Consider the following 18,234-nt stretch of genomic DNA (forward strand, 5'->3'; position numbering starts at 1 on the left):
AAACCCTTTTTTTTTTTAAACAGCGGCATAAGAAGCTAAAAGTGTGCTTGGTTTGTGATCCTTCATCCTGGTAGTAGATGTCCTTTAAAATGTGGCAGGGCACCTACTTGGGCAAAGATGACTTTGACTCACAGTATGTCTCACTTGAAACTTACATTCTTATATAGTAATGCAACATACACAGTGGGACATATTTACTATTAGAGAGTTGATTTATTGTTAAATGTAATATAATTGTGTCAGAAATCTGGAATACAGTGGCACATTTTCTACTGCATCAGTAGTGTGTGTTACACTAAGCTATCTTGATGAGATGTTTGTTTATACCACTAGTCATCAATGCTAGGGACATGAACTTTCATTATCTCTCCCTCACGGGTTATAGACTTGACAGTTTTGAACATTCTCTTGAAGTTATTAGAGTTCAAATAAAAGTGTGGCAAGGAAAAAGATTGAAAATACATTGGAAAGGAAGCAGCTTGCTCATGTGTGAGGATATGTTAAATATACCTTAGAGTACATTCACACGGCCGTCTGTGGGGATGTATATGCAGCCCCAAATTTGGCATGTGTGGCACCGTTCCGCGCCGTACACAGTTAAAAGATAGAACATGCTCTATTTATCCCCGTGTGTGTGTGTCGGCTGTGGGACGCTGTTCTCTATGAAAAGGGAGGTAGCTTATTGTAAAAAGTGAACTTAAACCGCCCCTACACACAAATTTTGTTTTTGTCTGTTAATGCAACGAAAAGATCATGGACAAGTGCATTTCAATGGGCTCAGTAGTTAGTAGAAGAAACAGCAGCACATCACAAGTAATATTGAAAATTTCACAGAATGCCTTCTATTTATCAATATGCAACATATTGGTGGTGATTTATCATTGGTTTTGCTGGGCTTTTATGGCATATCAAAGTTGCATAGAGGTTTCTTAAATGTACTCAGGATAACGAAATAACACATTCTCTAATTTACTGGTATGAAAAAAAAAAAAAAACATTTCACAGATATAATTCAAACCTGTCTCTGTCAGTTCTCGTGTACAAAATTCAGTTCCCCCTAGGCATGACTCTGTAACTTCTGACTTAGGGTCGGGGATGCCATCTTGGATTTCATTGTGACGCCATGCAGCTGAGACTTCTGTCCCTCTCTCTGCACTCTAGCCCCACCCCCTGCCGTCCAGAGCAGGGCTCACAGACACTCAGTTCCTGCCAGCAAACAGCACATCATGAGGAGAGAGAAGCTGCAAGCGACAAGCAGATAAGGAGGTAGGAACAGGAGATCTCATAGTGTAAAAGCACATATGTAGCAGCACTGTCTAATAGGCAACTCATACATCTCATCATCATATCTCTGATCTGTCTTATCTCTCTTTCTATGTGTATATAAACCTGGACCCTGATAATCTAACCACATTTTCAGCTCACAGAACCAGTGGCGTAACTATAGTCCTCTGAGCTCCAGGACAAAATTATTAACGGGGCCCTCCTTTGCTGTAAGCGTGACCACCATGACAGCAACAAATCATACCAATAAAACAAATATATTTTTAATTATGTGCCAGGAGCAAATATTACCTCATTAAGGTGATTTATATCACCTCCATAGACTAAAATTAAGGTTATTGACAATTCAAAGGACAATATTACCAGAAAATCTTCCAAACGGGTTCAGACACGACCCACCGTAGAAGCATAATTAGCGGTGAAGCAGCACTCCGTATAGTGAAAAAATACTGGCTTTATTCCACCGTGAAAAACTGCAACGTTTCACCAAGTGTAAACAATCAAGTGGTTTATATAGGGGTGAGCTAATCACCACAACATGTCGTCATCAATACTTCCGTAGAGCATACAATATAAAACAAGTGTTTAAAACATACCTACATATTATCATATATCGCCTACTGTAAAGTGGCAATCCGATATAGGTAAGCACATAAAAAAATAAGTAAGGGAGACCCACGTGTCTCCATAGTGAGGAGATACACGCGTCTCCATGGTGATTGTGACTCCACCTAAAATGCATTAGTAGGCATGGGAATCAATCCCAGCCCAAGAGTCCTGTGATCGAATTGTATGAGTGCAAAAAATAGAAACCTGTTAAAACACACAGATAATTATATACAGGAGATATACACTCACCGGCCACTTTATTAGGTACACCATGCTAGTAACGGGTTGGACCCCCTTTTGCCTTCAGAACTGCCTCAATTCTTCGTGGCAAAGATTCAACAAGGTGCTGGAAGCATTTCTCAGAGATTTTGGTCCATATTGACATGATGGCATCACACAGTTGCCGCAGATTTGTCGGCTGCACATCCATGATGCGAATCTCCCGTTCCACCACATCCCAAAGATGCTCTATTGGATTGAGATATGGTGACTGTGGAGGCCATTTGAGTACAGTGAACTCATTGTCATGTTCAAGAAACCAGTCTGAGATGATTCCAGCTTTATGACATGGCACATTATCCTGCTGAAAGTAGCCATCAGATGTTGGGTACATTGTGGTCATAAAGGGATGGACATGGTCAGCAACAATACTCAGGTAGGCTGTGGCGTTGCAACGATGCTCAATTGGTACCAAGTGGCCCAAAGAGTGCCAAGAAAATATTCCCCACACCATGACACAACCACCACCAGCCTGAACCGTTGATACAAGGCAGGATGGATCCATGCTTTCATGTTATTGACGCCAAATTCTGACCCTACCATCCGAATGTCGCAGCAGAAATCGAGACTCATCAGACCAGGCAACGTTTTTCCAATCTTCTACTGTCCAATTTCGATGAGCTTGTGCAAATTGTAGCCTCAGTTTCCTGTTCTTAGCTGAAAGGAGTGGCACCTGGTGTGGTCTGCTGCTGTAGCCCATCTGCCTCAAAGTTCGAAGTACTGTGCATTCAGAGATGCTCTTCTGCCTACCTTGGTTGTAACGGGTGGCGATTTGAGTCACTGTTGCCTTTCTATCAGCTCGAACCAGTCTGCCCATTCTCCTCTAGACTCTGGCATCAACAAGGCATTTCCGCCCACAGAACTGCCGCTCACTGGATGTTTTTTCTTTTTCGGACCATTCTCTGTAAACCCTAGAGATGGTTGTGCGTGAAAATCCCAGTAGATCAGCAGTTTCTGAAATACTCAGACCAGCCCTTCTGGCACCAACAACCATGCCACGTTCAAAGGCACTCAAATCACCTTTCTTCCCCATACTGATGCTCGGTTTGAACTGCAGGAGATTGTCTTGACCATGTCTACATGCCTAAATGCACTGTGATTGGCTGATTAGAAATTAAGTGTTAATGAGCAGTTGGACAGGTGTACCTAATAAAATGGCCGGTGAGTGTATATTATTGTAGTAAGCACATGTCCGAGGATAAGTATTATTGGAGATCCCTGCTTGGATATCTTGAAAAATTTTTTTTATATAGACATGCGCACAACAGTCCCAGTATCCAGTGTCGCCATCTTGGACAGTGGAGAATCTGCCCAACATTGAGGACATCCGACTCGGGCATCAGAGGAGGGACAGAGACGATCCACGCGGGACTCAACAGAGGACATAAGAGGACAGTCCACAGGTGAGGAGGCATTATCATCTGGCATGACCTCTCGTTGCCGATAGGCCAAGAGGTCTGTATCTAGTCCCATCCGGAATCATTATTCCCCCTTGTGAGGCCATACTTTCAAAGTAATCCAATTTTCCGGAGATCACCGTGTCAAGGAAAGTCCCAAGAGTTTTCCACTTCTCAGTCCCTAGAAGACACTAAAATGTAAAAAGAGGCGCATTACTAGGGGTAGACCAATCATCTAGCAGTCATAGTAAACAAAACATGATCTGTGTGTTATTTACAGAGATCATCAGTAAATCTTAAATGGCAATATGACAATCATGTGACAGAAAAGAGGTCGAGTGCAGCGATCAAAAGCAATGTTAATAAGGTTAGGCATCTCAATATTATAATTACAGGAATACATTAAGAGGGAGGTCCCTGTTAAGACCATTAGGGCACAATTATCTTAGTTTGTGTATCCATTGGACCTCCCTTTGTTTAAGCATCAGTTCCTTATTCCCACCCCTTTTCGGTGGGGGGGGATCCTGTCTACAATCATGAATCTAAGGTCCTCCACTCTATGTCCGGCCTCAGAGAAGTGAAATGGTACTGGCAGATCAAATTTTTTGGTACGTATACTAGATTTGTGATTATTCAATCGTAATCTACATTCAGTTGTGGTTTTACCCACGTATAGAAACTGAAGTACATAGATTACATAGTCACTTCTGCATGTTTGGCAGAAATTAATTTTGTAAGAAACACCTGTGGTTGGATGGATGAAGGTGTCTCCGTTTGTCATAAAAGTACAGTTGTCACAGGACATGCACGGAAAACTGCCTCTGCAAGTCAATTTTTCTTTGGTTGAACTTGATACATCGGTCTTTACCAGTAAATCTCTCAGATTTCGTCCTCTTTTGTAGGAGAAAAGGGGCGGTGACTGAAAATGTTGGATTTGTTTATAGTAGGTGCTGAGGATGCACCAGTTCTTTCGTATGATAGCTGCAATCTTATGACTATGTGAGCTGTAGGTAGAGACCATTGGTATACGGGTGGTTGTCTTATTGGTCACCCTATTGGATAGTAGTGAAGATCTATCCAAGGTCTGCACTTTCTCCATGTGTTTAGTGATTAATGGTTTAGGGTAACCTCTCTTAATTAATTTTTGCCCATTGTAATTAACCCCTTACGTTGTTCCTCTTCCTTATCCACCATCCGCTTGACCCTAAGTATCCGGCTAAATGGTAAGGAGCGTACCAGATTACGTGGATGTTGACTGTCATACCGAAGCAATGTGTTACAGTCTGTTGGTTTTACTTACAGGTTAGTCTTTAAGGTATTATCCTTCACATACACGTCAGTGTTCAAAAATTGTAAATGAGAATCAGAGACCACCAAGGTGAACTTAATGTCTGGGTTGATACTGTTCAAAAAATAAATCTAAGGAAGGGCGGTCCCCTAGCCATATTGCAAAGACACCACTTTGGCTCAATACTGAAGTGGTACTGGCAGATCAAATTTTTTGGTACGTATACTAGATTTGTGATTATTCAATCGTAATCTACATTCAGTTGTGGTTTTACCCACGTATAGAAACTGAAGTACATAGATTACATAGTCACTTCTGCATGTTTGGCAGAAATTAATTTTGTAAGAAACACCTGTGGTTGGATGGATGAAGGTGTCTCCGTTTGTCATAAAAGTACAGTTGTCACAGGACATGCACGGAAAACTGCCTCTGCAAGTCAATTTTTCTTTGGTTGAACTTGATACATCGGTCTTTACCAGTAAATCTCTCAGATTTCGTCCTCTTTTGTAGGAGAAAAGGGGCGGTGACTGAAAATGTTGGATTTGTTTATAGTAGGTGCTGAGGATGCACCAGTTCTTTCGTATGATAGCTGCAATCTTATGACTATATGAGCTGTAGGTAGAGACCATTGGTATACGGGTGGTTGTCTTATTGGTCACCCTATTGGATAGTAGTGAAGATCTATCCAAGGTCTGCACTTTCTCCATGTGTTTAGTGATTAATGGTTTAGGGTAACCTCTCTTAATTAATTTTTGCCCATTGTAATTAACCCCTTACGTTGTTCCTCTTCCTTATCCACCATCCGCTTGACCCTAAGTATCCGGCTAAATGGTAAGGAGCGTACCAGATTACGTGGATGTTGACTGTCATACCGAAGCAATGTGTTACAGTCTGTTGGTTTTACTTACAGGTTAGTCTTTAAGGTATTATCCTTCACATACACGTCAGTGTTCAAAAATTGTAAATGAGAATCAGAGACCACCAAGGTGAACTTAATGTCTGGGTTGATACTGTTCAAAAAATAAATCTAAGGAAGGGCGGTCCCCTAGCCATATTGCAAAGACACCACTTTGGCTCAATACTGAAGTGGTGGCGGCACATAGACGAATGTCTCCTCAAGGTCGGCCATAACAATGTTGGCATAGGTAGGGGCCATGTTAGACCCCATGGTCGTTCCGCGTAGTTGCACAAAGAACTCCTCATTAAATGAAAATAAATTACATGTGAGAATAATTTCTAATAAATTGCAAATGAATTCCTTGCCCTCGTTAGTATACTCAGACCTCCCTAAGGCTTTGCCGATACTTGCCAAGCCTCGTTCATGGTTGATTGATGTGTATAAACTCGTCACGTCAAAGGACACCAATAGGGCACCTGAAGGGAAAACAATATCAGAAATTTTGTTCAAGAAATCAGTAGTATCCTGAATATAGGATTTAGCGCCAACCTAAAAGGTTCTAAGGATTTTATCCAAAAATATGGCTGCTGGGCTGAACAGGGATTCTCGTCCAGACACAATTGGTCTACCAGGTGGTGAGGTCACACTCTTATGTATCTTTGGTAAGCAATACAGTAGGGGTAATTTCGGAAATTTAGGTAACAAAAAATCATGCACATCCCCATCTATCACATCATGCGCATATGCGCGATCCACCAGGATCCTCAGCCTCTTTGAAAAAACTGGTGTAGGATCCATGTCAACCATTTTGTATACACAATCATCATTAAACTGTCTATACACTTCATCCATGTACTTAGATCGGTCCATAACGACGATCCCACCCTTTTATCAGCGGGTTTAATTATGAGATCGCCGTTATGGACCAATCCTTCCAGTGCCCTTCTCTCATCAGAGGATAAATTGTTCCTATGTGTACCAGTAGCTACCGATTCCTTATATGACTCAATGTCCCTGAGGACCGCCGTGACAAAAGATTCTACAGCAGGTGAGTTAGTCGGTGGACAAAAATTGCTCTTTAAAAAGAGACCACATTATTTCAGATTAAAGTCACAAGATCTCCCCATAGTGGGGGTATTATCACTCACAGCCGGCGGTTTCCCCAGGAACCAGGTCTTCAGTTTGATAGATCTGAAGAAAGAGTTCAATTCAATATCTAGGTCCAACCAGTTCATAGAGATTGTTGGGCAAAAAGACAATCCCTTGCTTAAAACATTAAGTTCTACATCAGACAAATTGTAAGAAGATATATTTACCACTGGGTGGTCTTTTACTTCTTCTTTGTCGTTGGGGTCTTCATCATCTTGCCACTTCTGTTTTTTTGACCGTCTGTTGTGCTTGGGTCCTTCGCGTCTCCTCCTCTGTTTGTTGTTTCTTGTATATTCGCCGGAGGGAGTCCTAAAAAAATCACCCCTCCTTGGTTTGCGTGCAGGCATAGTGTTGTTATGCTTCCTCATATCACGTTTATTTTTGCTATATTGCAATGATACATCTTGTTGACATGGGTAGATGCATCCAGATGCATAATCATCTTTATCCCTCGTCCACTTGTGTCTTTTAAATTCTTCCTGTTCCTTCCGGAACTTAGTAAGAATAGAAGAAGTCTTTTCTTTGTAATTATTGAATTCTCATTCATTATATTCCATAATTCTTTATCTAAATCAATAAATTTTTGTTGGCCCATACTCAGTTCCAGTTGAATAAATTCAATATTGAGTAGGATGATGTCCATGGCATACTTGTTAGAAAAATTCCACATTCGATGGAAACAAGTTAGGTCTTAATTGAGATCTGAGTCCACGAGGAATTATGTTTTGTTTATAGTATTGGCATTGTAGAGCCAAATGTAGCTCAAAATTAATAAGTCTTCTTGAAAGGGATACATACTTACATTTCGAATCGATCTTGGCTAGGATATCCAGAAAGGTGCCATTACCTAAAGAACCGCCTAGGTTCCTGTGCACATCGTCCTCTGTATACGAGAAAAGGTTTGGTGGTGGAACAGACGAATCCATCATTAAGACGAGTCGCTCCTAGTCCAACACAGTAAGGCAAAGTTCCTCTGTGGAGCAGCACCGTGCATAAGAAAAAAAGGGGTGCAGAAAATCTTCCAAACGGGTTCAGACACAACCCACCGTGGAAGCACAATTAAAATGATCTTTATTGTTTTAACATCATTAGGGGATTGAAATTTGAGAATTTTCTTTTGTGGGAAAACCTCTTTAATGAATCTGATCGGCAGCAAAGCTCCAAAGACAGGCATAGAACTGTCCCGAGGAGTGGGCCTAATGACAAATAACCCTCATTGACTTTAGAGTCTTTGTCAAGCCCTTTGTCAAATGTTGCATTTTGGTGAATAAAAGGCATTCTGTGGAATTTTCACCATTACTTGTTATGTGCTGGAATTTTTTCTACTAACTACTGGATTGTATTGAGACTACTGACCAGGGTCAAAAAATGTATCCAGCCTCCCCAATTTTAGGTTTAGATAAAGATGCTGTTGTTCATTTCTCCTCTCTTTTAATAGTTTCAGTGGTTTACATGGTCCTATGTGTGAGCCAACTGTCTAAGCTGTAAAACTCAGAACAGATCCTAGTTGTACCCAGGTTTACAGCTCAAGCAGTCTTTTCTATTGTCCTCAGGAAGTGAGTGAACCTCACATGCTAATGACACGTGGGCTTCAAACAAAAAACGGCAAATCTGTTGTTTATAGCTCAAGAATGCACACCTTTGTGTTCAGGTAGGCTTAAAGTGAACATCAAATCCAGGTTTGCAGCTACATCAAGGGCTCTGGGTGGGATTTCATCCTGAAGAGCTTTCTGCTCTGAGCACTGAAATACTCTATTGCCTCTCCTCTCTGCTTTGAATAAAAGCTGTAGAAGTCACTAAGAGCAGACGGAATGTAATATTGAGGCATGGTTATCACTTAAACTACTAATTATTATGTAGCTGTATCTCTACATAGCCTTGTTAACTGGACCATAAAATTACATATCCATTAAAATTTAACTGGATAGAGAAATTCCCTGCACCGTCTAATCACCTCAGAGAGATGAATCATAAGGAGAAATTTTCTCTTGGTATGGAAAGAGTTAATAATTGATCTTCTTACCTGTCTGAGGTGGACTGAGCGCTTAGTGCTTTCAGATGCATTGCCCACTGCAGGAGAAAGAGCAGAGAAAATAATCTACTTTACATAATGAAGTATAATACAAAGTTTTCTAATATCATATGCTTTAATCTTTTGTAGATACAAAATCACATGGCCTAAATACCTTAGAATTTCACAGTAACAAATTGTATATTTTGAAGCAAAGAACTCTACACAACAATATTATACTTGGTATAGTAATGAACAAAAGTTCAAGTCTAAACCTGTGGTGTGTCATCATGTTGAATCCTTCTTACCTTTTCTCAAAGCTATAATATAATTGTATTGTCAAAGAAAATATTTAAACAAGATGTCTTGACAGGAGATTTTTCATCATGCTTTCAATACTGTCTCTGTATAAAATGAAATGCTTGAAAAAGCAATCTCCTATAGAGATTAGCAGAATATATATATATATTTTTTTTTATAAATATCAGTGTTTTACAGCCAGCACTGGATGCATTGAACTGTTTCCAGAACTTTGGATAATTGAATCTTAAACTGTCAGTTTTAAATAAGGCAAGAAAATATTATATAAATAGATGTATTATGTGTTTTATGTCAAAAAATATGTTAGCCATGGTTTGTCTCTGTTAATATTATCAATGGCAAGTATGTTATATAATAATAATGTATGATGTATACTGCATATTAGCACAGATGTAATATGTGACCCAAAGCAATCGGAGGACTTATGTTATAGCTCTTTGTGACTCTGATTTCATATAGAGATACGCAATAGTACAGTAGCAGGTTCATACAGGTTCTAGAATACAGAGAGACAAAAAAATTAAGCTTTATGAAGGCAGCAACCAGCTAACCAGATTATAACAAACCCAGTCATTCAAAGTTTACATGGCTCAAAATGCACTCTGAAATTTTCCCTAGTGCCATACACAGCAGTTGTGACCCTCATGCAGCTTTCAGGGGTATTCAATTGTTGATCCTGTAATATCATTATAGAAATATTTTTACAAAGCAGGCTGCCTTGTTTGCACAAAATATCATCAGTTGTATTAATGATACAACTTAGTAGTTGGCATCAGAGCAGGTGGGTATACCTGCCACCAGGTCACAGATAACATAGGAAAACAAAAAGGGCAGCCCTCTCAGTAGAATGGTATGTAAGGGGTTGTTCGGGATTTTAAAATTATATACAGCTGGGAGGAGGAGGGCTATATAAAAACAATAAACCACCTATACTCACCTTCTCCAGCATTACTGGTCACCTGTGGCACTGTGCATCACTGCCCATCAGGTGTGAGGCATGGGTCGGGAAGGAACTGTAGATGAACGTGAGTGCCATAGGAGGTGAGTATAGGGGCTTATTGTTTTTATATGACCCCCCCAGCTATATATATAATTTTATTAGCTCCCTTAACTCCTGCTTAACTACTTCACAAAGGTTTTGACTAAATCCCTGGCTTTTTACCAATGACAGCGATAATATTAATAATAAACTTTATTGATATAGAGCCATTATATTCCATAACGTAGGGAACATTTACAAATAAAATAATGTTTTCCATTTTCTCCCTGTTTGCCATGGTTGTTTTACTTGCCCACCGTCCATCTATTCCACCAGTACCAACTATCCATATCAATGCCTCCCTTCTTCACTCACCTTTCTTTACCACTCACACACTCTATACGTTATGTAACCAGACTAACTTATCACAGTCTTCTGCCGTATTATAAAGATTCAGTGTATCCCCTCTTCTCCTTCTCCACCCGTAACCCCTTTTAAATGTGCCCTATGGAATGCCCGCTCTGTGTGTAATAAACTAGAATCAGTTCATAACCTCTTTCTTTCTAAGTCTTTTGACATGCTTGCCATTACGGAAACATGGATCCAGCAGGATGACTCTGCCTCCGTTGCAGCATTGTCTTATGGCGGTTTACATTTTTCGCACTGTTCCAGACCTGAGAATAGGCAGGAAGGTGGGGTAGGCATACTCCTCTCTCCACAATGCACTTTCCAGGTCATTCCTCCTGTACCCTCTCTCACTTTCCCATCTTTTGAGGTCCACACCCTCAGACTTTTCCGCCCATTCTCTCTTCGTGTGGCTGTAGTATACCGTCCTCCTGGCTCACCCTATCAGTTTCTTGACCACTTTGCCTCTTGGCTCTCTCACTTTTTATCCTGTGACATTCCAACCATCATCATGGGAGACTTCAACATCCCTGTTAACACTCCCATTTCCCCTCCTGCCTCTCAGCTCTTAGCACTGGCTACTTCTCTAGGTCTTTCACAACTCTGCGATTCCCCCACTCATAGTGAGGGAAACATCCTCGATTTGGTCTTCTCTCGACCATCTTCAATATCTGATTTTACCAATTCCTCCTTTCCACTTTCAGACCATAATCTCCTTTCTTTTACTTTCAATAATCTTTCTCATTCTCAGAAGCCTTCCACCCATCACTCATACCGAAACCCACGTGCAATAGATACTCATAAACTCACAGAAAACTTACAGACTGCACTGTCCCCCATCTCCTCTTTCACCTGTCCAAACCTGGCTACTAACCACTATAATCACACTGTCAGAAGCGCCCTAGATGAGATGGCACCACTCTCTATCCGAAATTTTCAACACACACGCAGGCAACCTTGGCACACTGAACAAACTTGTTTCCTTCGGCAGTGCTCCAGGATTGCTGAGCGTCTGTGGAGAAAATCACGCACATCTGCAGACTTTCTTCACTTCAAATTTATGCTAAAAACTTATAACTCTGCCCTTCACCTTGCTAAACAGGTCTATTTTACTAATCTCATATCCTCTCTCTCTAACAACCCCAAAAGGCTCTTTGATACCCTTCACTCCTTACTAACACCAAAGGTGCAGCCACCTGTCACAGACCTTGGGGCTGAAGATCTGGCCGCCTACTTTAAGGATAAAATTGATCATATCCGCCAGGAAATAATTGCTCAATCCACTCACCCCTCCAATCCCCTTCCCTCCCATACCTTATCTTCACTCTCTTCCTTTGAGCCAGTCACAGAGGAAGAAGTGTCTAGGCTCCTTTCCTCTGCTCGCCCCACTACCTGCATCAGTGACCCCATCCCTTCACATCTGGTACAGTCTCTCTCCCCAGCAGTCACTTCTCAACTAACTAAAATTTTCAATCTCTCTCTCTCTTCTGGGGTCGTCCCCTCTTCTTTCAAGCATGCTATTGTTACCCCTTTACTAAAGAAACCTTCTCTGGACCCATCCAATGCTACTAACTACAGACCAGTTTCTAACCTCCCTTTCATCTCCAAACTCCTGGAACGCTTGGTCTATTCTCGACTAACCCGCTATCTCTCAGCTAACTCCCTCCTTGACCCCCTACAATCTGGTTTCCGCTCTATGTATTCCACTGAAACTGCTCTTTCTAAAGTCTCCAATGATCTCCTCACTGCTAAATCCAAAGGTGACTATTCTCTCCTCATTCTTCTGGATCTCTCGGCAGCGTTCGATACTGTGGATCACCAGCTCCTCCTCAGGATGCTTCACTCCATTGGCCTAAAGGACACTGCACTCTCCTGGTTTTCTTCCTATCTCTCTGACCGCACTTTCAGTGTCTCCTTTTCTGGGTCTTTCTCTTCTCATCTTCCTCTCAGTGTCGGGGTTCCTCAGGGATCAGTCCTAGGTCCTCTTCTCTTCTCCCTCTATACTGCCCCCATTGGACAAACCATCAGCAGATTTGGTTTCCAGTATCATCTTTATGCTGATGACACCCAGCTTTATACTTCTGCACGAAACATCACCCCTGCCTTAATCCAGAACACTAGTGATTGTCTCTCTGCTGTCTCTAACATCATGTCCTCTCTCTTCTTGAAACTTAATTTTTCTAAGACTGAACTTCTTGTCTTTCCACCATCTACAAACCAAACCAACCCTGACCTCTCCATCTCGGTCTGTGGGATCACTATAGCACCGAGGCAGCAGGCCCGCTGTCTTGGGGTTGTGCTGGACTCTGACCTCTCCTTTTTACCATATATTCAATCTCTTGCTCGCTCTTGCCGTATGCATCTCAGAAACATCTCCAGAATCCGGCCGTTTCTGACATTTGAAACCTCTAAAATGCTAATTGTTGCACTTATTCACTCTCGACTAGACTACTGTAACTCCCTACTAATTGGTCTTCCACTCTCTAAACTCTCTCCTCTTCAGTCTATTCTTAATGCAGCAGCCAGGCTCGTCTTTCAGGCCAAACGCTACACGGATGCCTCTAGCTTGTGCCAATCACTGCACTGGCTACCCGTCTCCTTCCGTATTCACTTTAAAATAATAACCCTCATCCACAAAGCTCTGAATAATGCTGCACCTCTCTATCTCTCTTCTCTCATCTCAGTCTATCGCCCTTCCCGTGCTCTTCGATCTGCCAGTGACATTAGATTAATCTCTACCTTAATTCGAACCTCCCATGCACGTATCCAGGACTTCTCCCGAGTTGCACCAATTCTCTGGAATGCCCTTCCCCAGACTCTGAGACTAATACCCACCCTCCAAAGCTTCAAACGTGCTCTTAAAACCCATCTCTTTAGGCTAGCCTATCACACTCGCTAACTGCATGAAATGTCAACTCTCCCTTTACTAATGCATCCTATGTACTATCCTATCTGTTATCTGGCAAACAGCTGATATATACCAAGCTCCAGGCTTCTCTGCAATCTTTTTCACCTAGGACCCTGTAAATAAGATGGCAGCTGATGGCTGGTTCAAGCAGCAACATCGTTGTTTAGTAAATTATTTATTAAATTATTTTATATTGTTCCCTTATAAAGAATGGCTGGACCATTATACAACCTCTTGTGTCACCCCCTCATCCTCATAGTCTGTAAGCTCTTGTGAGCAGGGCCCTCACTCCCATTGTTCCATATGACTGTTGGTTCTTTGTAATGTAATATAGTTGTATATGTCCCCTATGATTTGTAAAGCGCTACGGAATTTGATGGCGCCATATAAATAAAGATTATTATTATTATTATATTATTATTAAGACATTTTTGAGTACAAACAGTCAAAGGTATAAGTTCTTGTTTAATGGTCCAGCCATTCTTTATAAAGGAAAAAAGTAAAATAATTTATTAAGTGAAGATGCTGCTGCTTGAACAGCCTCCAGCTGCCATCTTAAGTCAGTGGGACAGTAGAGAAGTCTGTAGTTTGAGTTAGCGAGTTAGCGAGTAGCAGAGGAAAGGAGCATGGACACTTCTTCCTCTGTGACTGGCTCAAAGGAAGAGAGTGAGCAGGTCGAAGTACCGGAGGGGATTAAGTGTGTAAGGGGATTGTGAAATTATTTCCTGGTGAATTTCTAAGTATATTAATTATTATATAAATTAATATTATATAAATTCTAAATTATTTCCTGGGGGATTCTAAGAATATACTAAATGGGACAACTAATCCCTAAAGAATTGTGCATCACTAGCGTGATGTACTAAACCCTCAGTATCAGGAGGGTAATATGCAATACTCACCTGTGATCCATAGCTGCTGCAATTCTGTTTAACCCCTTCCCTTGGCGAATCAAAGTAACACACCACCCATGATACATTGTGTGAACGGTTACATAATATAATTGGAATTATATTTCCGACACAGTAACAAACTCTACTGATTGTACGCATGAATTGCGAACACGAGACACTTACCTTGGCATACTCGGGAATACCTTTGTTTGCTATTATCTGACATATACACTCACCGGCCACTTTATTAGGTAAACCTGTCCAACTGCTCGTTAACACCTAATTTCTAATCAGCCAATCACATGGCGGCAACTCAGTGCATTAAGGCATGTAGACATGGTCAAGACAATCTCCTGCAGTTCAAACCGAGCATCAGTATGGGGAAGAAAGGTGATTTGAGTGCCTTTGAACGTGGCATGGTTGTTGGTGCCAGAAGGGCTGGTCTGAGTTTTTCTGAAACTGCTAATCTACTGGGATTTTCACGCACAACCATCTCTAGGGTTTACAGAGAATGGTCCGAAAAAGAAAAACATCCAGTGAGCGGCAATTCTGTGGGCGGAAATGCCTTGTTGATGCCAGAGGTCAGAGGAGAATTGGCAGACTGGTTCGAGCTGATAGAAAGGCAACAGTGACTCAAATCACCACCTGTTACAACCAAGGTAGGCAGAAGAGCATCTCTGAACGCACAGTACGTTGAACTTTGAGGCAGATGGGCTACAGCAGCAGAAGACCACACCGGGTGCCACTCCTTTCAGCTAAGAACAGGAAACTGAGGCTACAATTTGCACAAGCTCATCGAAATTGGACAGTAGAAGATTGGAAAACGTTGCCTGGTCTGATGAGTCTCGATTTCTGCTGCGACATTCGGATGGTAGGGTCAGAATTTGGCATCAACAACATGAAAGCATGGATCCATCCTGCCTTGTATCAACAGTTCAGACTGGTGGTGGTGGTGTCATGGTGTGGGGAATATTTTCTTGGCACTCTTTGGGCCACTTGGTACCAATTGAGCATCGTTGCAACGCCACAGCCTACCTGAGTATTGTTGCTGACCATGTCCATCCCTTTATGACCACAATGTACCCAACATCTGATGGCTACTTTCAGCAGGATAATGCGCCATGGCATAAAGCTGGAATCATCTCAGACTGGTTTCTTGAACATGACAATGCGTTCACTGTACTCAAATGGCCTCCACAGTCACCATATCTCAATCCAATAGAGCATCTTTGGGATGTGGTGGAACGGGAGATTCGCATCATGGATGTGCAGCCGACAAATCTGTGGCAACTATGTGATGCCATCATGTCAATATGGACCAAAATCTCTGAGGAATGCTTCCAGCACCTTGTTGAATCTATGCCACGAAGAATTGAGGCAGTTCTGAAGGCAAAAGGGGGTCCAACCCGTTACTAGCATGGTGTACCTAATAAAGTGGCCGGTGAGTGTATGTTGAGTGGCACACTGTGTTTTCGATCTCATATCTTCACAGTAATAAATTAATTAAAAAATATATATTTTGAACAAATTTACCAATAAAAGTTAAATTTTAATACTTGGGTATGGCATATGTGGGTTAAAATGTTACCTCCTTTTTTGGATGGTCTGTGTTGAACCTTCCAAGTTTTGTTAATATATATTTCCTGGCGAATACCATTGATTTTATTCATAAAGAAGGTGGCCAGATCTTCATCCCCCAGGCGGCAACTTTGGTGTTAGTAAGGAGTGAAAAGTGTGGAAGATCCTTTTAGGATTAGCCAAGTGAAGAGCAGAGTTGACAGTGCTTAGCATAGCTCAGCAGTTACTCAGCAGGAGAGAGGTGCTCTGCCATCTCAAAGGCAGACGCTGTTTTTCGCTGACGCAACTTCCTACTTGTAGGTACAACATATAAGTTACATACAGAAAGCAAAAGTTACATACAATAAATGCAACCAACTCAATGGAAGCAGTACTCCTTGTAAATATGTCAGCTTCTTTATTCACTCATGGTAAAAAACATAATGGGGGTCATTTACTAAGGGCTCCGCGGCCGCACTTTTGTCGGGTTTCCCGACATTTTCCGCTTTGCGCCGAATTCCGCCGTGATTTTGGTGCACGCGATAGGATTTCACCAGCTTTCACGTGACAGAAATCGGGGGCGTGGCTGTCGTAAAAACCCGACGGATTCGGAAAAAATGCAGAATTTAAAAACCGAATCGTGTCGCAAAATCTATCACTCACATGCACCGGGGATAGGTTGGTGAACTCCAGCGAACCTCGGCGGATTTCAGGACAACAGCAACACCTGGTGGACATCGGGCGCACAACCTTAGTGAATCGCCAGAAGACCCGAATCCTCGTTGGAGAACGCGACCGCTGGATCTCGCAATGTTTCAGCTCCTCCATGATAATGGCTCCATAGAAAAGCTGAAACATCTGGGTTTTTTTTACCATAGGTGAATGAAGAAAACTACCTTTTAACAAGGAATGCTGCTTCCATCGGGTTTGTTATATGCTTCAATAAGCATAATGTATATGACTGGAAACATTTGTTAGGTTTTAGAATAAAATAATATCTCATTGTGGGTTTAATTTTGGTGTAGTCTACACTTCTTACTTATGGGAAATTCACAGAGAGATGCACAAGATTGGTCAGATTCCAATACTTTGGCTTGAAACAAATGTAGTTTTAATTTCTTTGATGTTCTTTGATTATACTGGATTAACTAATAGGTTCACATATTTTTTTTTTAACCCCCCATATTCACCTGGACAATATAGTACATCCTGCGAGTGCTTAATTAGTGCACCAGGGTGTACTGTAACATCCTCACTTCCAGAACACAATGTCAGTATTAACAGTGTCCAGGAAGGGAGAGGTCAGCTGGGACAGATAGCTAACACTCCCCGCTCACTGACAATGGACCGATGCTATTAGTCCATTTTCTGTGATTGCTGTGACAGTGTCCGGGAATGGGAAGATCAGCTGTCACAAACAGCAAATACACCCCAGTCACCAGCAATGGACCAATGATTTAATCAAAATCTGCTTTCCAAAAGACTAATACCATTGGTCTCTTTCCAACTCCTACAATATGCACCTACAGCTATTTACCACCACATATGGGGTATTTCCATATTCAGAAGAAATTATGTAACATAATATTGGGTTCCTTTCCAACCTTTAACCACTTGAAATGTTGGGGGCTAAAATTACATTTTTTCAAAAAAGTGTGCATTTTAATTTCCACAGTCCTTTGCTAATAAATACTGTGAAACACCTCTAAGGTCAAAACATTTTGACCCCTTGATATATTCCCTGAGGAATGTAGTTTCTAAAATGGGTCATTTGTCAGGGGTTTCTATTGTCCTGATAGCTCAGGACCTCTACGCAAGTAACATGGCACCTGGATCCTTTTTCAGAAAATGCTTCTCTTCAATAGCAAAGTTTAGGGTGGATTTACTCTTTACTCTTGTAAATGTAAATTTTATTAACTAATTGAACCTGTTATAAAAAAAAATGATTTCTATACTTTACCTCTATTTTATTGGAATTCCCGGGAGACGCTTAAAGGGTTAACAAGCCTGTTTTTATAAGGTTTGAGAGGTGAGATTTGTGAAATGGGGTAAATTATGGGGGTTTCTATTGCATATTCCTTTAAAAAAAACACTTTAGAAATGTATTGGTTCCAAAAAAATGGCTTTGGAAATTGTCTCCTATTTTGGAAAATTGCTGCCATAGTTCTAAGCCTTCTCACATCCTAATAAAATAAAAGATCACTGACAAAATGATGCAAATATAACCTAGACATATGGTAAATGTTGAATATAAAC

The sequence above is a fragment of the Engystomops pustulosus genome, chromosome 3 (genome assembly GCF_040894005.1).
Source record: "Engystomops pustulosus chromosome 3, aEngPut4.maternal, whole genome shotgun sequence".
NCBI classification, from domain to species: Eukaryota; Metazoa; Chordata; class Amphibia; order Anura; family Leptodactylidae; genus Engystomops; species Engystomops pustulosus.